The sequence below is a fragment of the Filicampus tigris genome, chromosome 12 (genome assembly GCF_054856515.1).
Source record: "Filicampus tigris isolate MCC_2025a chromosome 12, RoL_Ftig_1.0, whole genome shotgun sequence".
Lineage (NCBI taxonomy): Eukaryota > Metazoa > Chordata > Actinopteri > Syngnathiformes > Syngnathidae > Filicampus > Filicampus tigris.
In genome coordinates, this window is record NC_141228.1 from 6,016,238 (window position 1) to 6,020,841 (window position 4,604).

Sequence of the window (4,604 nt, forward strand, 5' to 3'; positions counted from 1 at the left end):
GTAGATCTCGGGCGAAAATCGTGTATGTTTTTTACATTCATTGAAGCTAACTACAATGTGGTCCGTGACCAAAATAGCTTTAGTATGTGATCTGTGATTGGCTGGTGACAAATTAAAAAAAAATGGCTGGACTAAGCATGGCCGGAAGTGGATTTTAGTCTGGCCCACTAATCGGCCCTCATGCGTGTGACATGCTCGCGAGGCGGCCAAATTTCATCTCAGCCTACTTGGTGGAGGTCGGAACGGGGCGGGGGCTGACAATGTTTATGAATTTGGCCGGGGGGGTCGCGACCGCAAGGGTACCCAGGTCGAGGGTGGAGGGTCGCGGCCGGACGGGCAAAAAAGAGTGCAAAGGAGTTTTACCGTCAATTATACAGAAATTATTTTCATAGCACAACGAGTGAATTTGCCCCGTGTTGCAAATCAAGCACAAATGTAACAAAGTCAGCGTGGGGTCTAGGACCCAAATGCTGGGAATCGGGGGGACAAGGCAAGAGGGCAGTAAGTACTCCAAAACAAAATGCGAGGGGGGTCTGACTGCAGACCGCAGACCACAACACGGCACGCCCCTTCTCGCCAGGACACGAAACGCCCACGGTAACACCACGCCCCAAATAGCACAAATAGCAATACTATTCATATGTTTGAGTCCATGCGGAGCCCTAAGATGACATGAAAAAAATGGTTTCCATCGCAAAAATATTGTGTTCATTCCCTCGAAAAACTTTGCGTTCCCTGAAAAGAATTAAATGATTGTGAGGGAAAGCTATTTTTTTCCTTTCAATTCCTCCCTTGAGGCTTGCGTAGTGTCGCACTAACGTAATTTTACATATGGAGCAACATGGTCTAATTTGTTTGTGGTTGCAGCACAGCGTAGCAATTTAATAACGTTAGCGTTAATATAACAATGGAATATGAATCGCAACATAGTTTTACTCGGTGGTGGCAAATGTTAAGTCATTTTATAGCAGTAAGCACATGTGTTTGTATTTGTGTTGGTATATTTTGGGTTTTACTTACTCAACTTGTCACTGATGGTGTAGTGGTACACACGTCTGAGTTGTGTGCGGGCAGCGTGGGATCGGTTCCCGCTCAGTGACGGTGTCTGTGTGTGTGTGCCCTGCGACAGGCTGGCGACCAGTTCGGGGTGTAATCTGCCTTTCGCCCATTGTCAGCTGGGATAGGCTCCAGCACCTCCCCGCGACCCTTTACAGGATAAGCGGTTTGGAAGATGACATGACTTATTCAACTTTACAGTAGATGACCAAAAATATTAAAGGACGGCCTTTCACATTCTTCTGACAACAAGCAGAACGGTCACTCTGCAGTAGAGAAATGACGTTCAAAATAAAACACAAACTCAACTGTGACTTCGTAATAATTTGTAATAAATCAATTTGTCATGGAGGTATGTTTTAGTTTGGAATTCAGTATAATCCAAGTACATTTTGTGAATTGAACTCCATGTTGTTCTTGTTTTTTTTTAGGAAGCAATTTATACCAATATAAAAATGAATGCTTTGTTGGTTTTAGGGATGTTCAATACATTTGGGTACGAATAACTCAACTCTTACTCACTGATACCAATGCCAAGTTACCAATACCACTAGTAGGCTGACTCTTGATAGAAAAAAAATATAATTAAACAAATGACAGATATTTTCAAAGAAAGACCTTTCATATTTCAACCCGATACAGAGAAGTAAGCCTAGTGTCGGTACTCGCCAATCCCTAGTTAGTTTTGAACAATGCATAGTGAATAGCATGTCTGCATAAGTACTTTTCAAATGTAATTTCTCACTGTTTGCGGGTCACGCGATGTTCAGATGTAATGGGGGGTGTATTAAATCCTATCATTATCATTGCTGCTACTGTGCAAAAGTTGTAATGAGGCCAACTGAATTTATGACCCATCTTCAAACATGCAGATCAGGTATTTATTCTTTTGTTTTGCTTTTATGTTTCAATTTTTACATTCCATATTATTTCTCATGGTTTTAAATTTAAAACTTCCCATTGCAGCCTCACATGCTGCTGTCCCAAGCGTCGCTCCATCGCCCGGCGACACAGCACTGCCAACTTCATCCTCACGCGCTGCTGCCCCAAGCGTCGCTGCGTCGTGCTTCTAATAATGACATATGTCATCATTTTGGCTGTTGCTATGTCATTAAGTTTCTATTTTTACACTCACATATCTTTACAGGGGCTTCCTGGACAACATCTTGGCAGCAATGACGGTCGAATCTTCATGATAATGGTGAATGAACGCTTGCCTCTAAGGCAAAGGTGTCAAAGGCCGGTCCTCGAGGGCTGGTATCCTGTATCTTTTAGATGTCGCCCTCCTACAATGCACCTGCTTGAAATTATCAGCATAACAGCACGCTATCCTAGAGCAATTTCTTTTGGTGCCCGAGTCCTTTCAAAATAAGAGGCCTTTTTCTTTTCATTCACCTTTCTGATGTGTATACATAAAGTTTTTATCAGCAGTACTCCTGGTATACTGTCATGGAGGTTCCATTTGATTTTACTGGTGTAAGTATGATGATACTAGCCATGTCTCTCATTATAACCTGTTTAATTTTCCTTCTTGCATAATGTCATCCCTTATTATTTGGTTGTTTTGTTTTTGTTTTGCTTTAGCTTTTATATGTGCAGTGCTCAGTTATTAGATGTGAACTTGTGGGCCTTGTAGCCTATTGAATTTTTACACACTTGTTTTTTCTGCATGACATGACATATTTGCGGAGGTGGTGGTGCAAAATATTGGAGAATTTGGAGATTGAAGAGTACTGGTATCTTCAACTTTTGAAGATATTTTAAAACTATGGTATAGCAGTTTTGTAATTGTTTTCATTTTTATTTTTGCAGTTGTTGGCAGTTGAGGATTCGAAACTTTTGTTTTTGGCCAGTGTTTTCCTTTGTGTGTAAAGCTAAAAAAATGTTTTGACTTTGTATTGTTAACATTCGACTGTTCCACTACTCAACGTTTATTTATTCATTTATTTTGATTGTTGGTATTGTTTCAAAGGTGAGCGGTAAGCCTTGTCAAGAATGGAAACAATCGCCATCTCTTTGTTATTGTTTGGACATATTGTCCTTGTTTTAGTTGCATTGATAGTCATTACTTTGCTTGATAAGAAAGTGCTTTTGACATTTTATTTTTCTTTGCATTGGTTGCTATGATATTCCACAGCCGTTACATTGGTTTCATTAACCAAAGCGTTTCAACGTGTTTTCCTTTGTAGCATAAAGCTTTGAAACATTCAGCTGCACCGCTATCGATCTTTGCTAATTTATTTTCATCAACTGAGAGTTTCGGCGTCAATGTCATACATTTTACAGATTTCAGAGCATGCCATCATCGCTGTGAATTACTATGCGAATGTAGAGGGATGCAACGCAGTGGTTTATTAGTAAGTTTATTGCTTACTAGCAGTCCATATCCAAAAAAATATGCAGACAAAACCACATAGCTACCAATTGGGAGATTACCGATCTGAAACTATTCAACTATATTATCATTTCAGCATTTAAGAAGCAACAAGGAGGATTGTTTTGTGTGACAATGACTTACTTTACTTTTCTTATTCATATTCATTGTTGGGTCCACTGAATAGGAACATGCTATTCTATAATAGTAATCATGTATACTGTACTTTTTTTTCTGACTAATGTTTGAATTTTGAGCGTGTTTAATCAGAGGAATGTGAGAAAATGTTACTGGTGAAGTTTACAGTCTTAAAACACACAGCATAATGTGTATAATGTGTGAAACTTATCCATGCTTTCATCTCCAGTAGACTTGATTATTGTAACGGTCTTCTTACTGGTCTCCCTCAAAAGAGCATTAACTTAGCTTATTCAGAACGCTGCAGCTCGGGTTTTTACCAGAACAAAGAGATCTGAACATATTATCTGTAGAATAGATTTAAAAATGTTGCTTCTGGTCTATAAATCACTGAATGGTTTGGGTCCTGAATACATTCATGAAATGCTGATTGAATATACAGTAAACCCTTTAAAGGCTCTGAGATCTCCAGACTTGGGTCAATTAGTGGAGCGCAGAGTTCAAGGTAAACATGGTGAAGCTACATTTAGCCGTTCTGCTGCACACAAATCGAATAAGCCGCCGACAGAAGTGAAGTCAGTCCAGAGTGTAAATGCTTTTAAATCCAGGTTAAATGTTACTTTTTTTCCTCAAACCTTTGATTAAGGTCCTCTAAACAATTTTAAATCATTCTTTTCTTTTACATACTTTAGAAACCCACGTTTATTTCTTTAGTTTTAAATGTTTTGAACGTTTTCTGCTAATGTATTTAAATGTTGTAATTTTGTTAGCTACTTTTGTTTTCTCCGCTTTGCTTTTGAATGTTATTAACATCTGTTGTGTTTGTAAATGCTTGTAGGCTGTTGCCTTTGCTTGTGTGAAGCACATCGAGTTGCCGTGTGTATGAAATGTGCTATATAAATAAAACTGCCTTGTCTATAATAACTGTAAAAAAAAAATAAGTTTCCTACTTCGCGGATTTCACCAATCGCGGGTTATTTTTGGAATGCAACCCCCCGCGATAAACCACTGTATTCTGCAAACAAAACAACCTAGA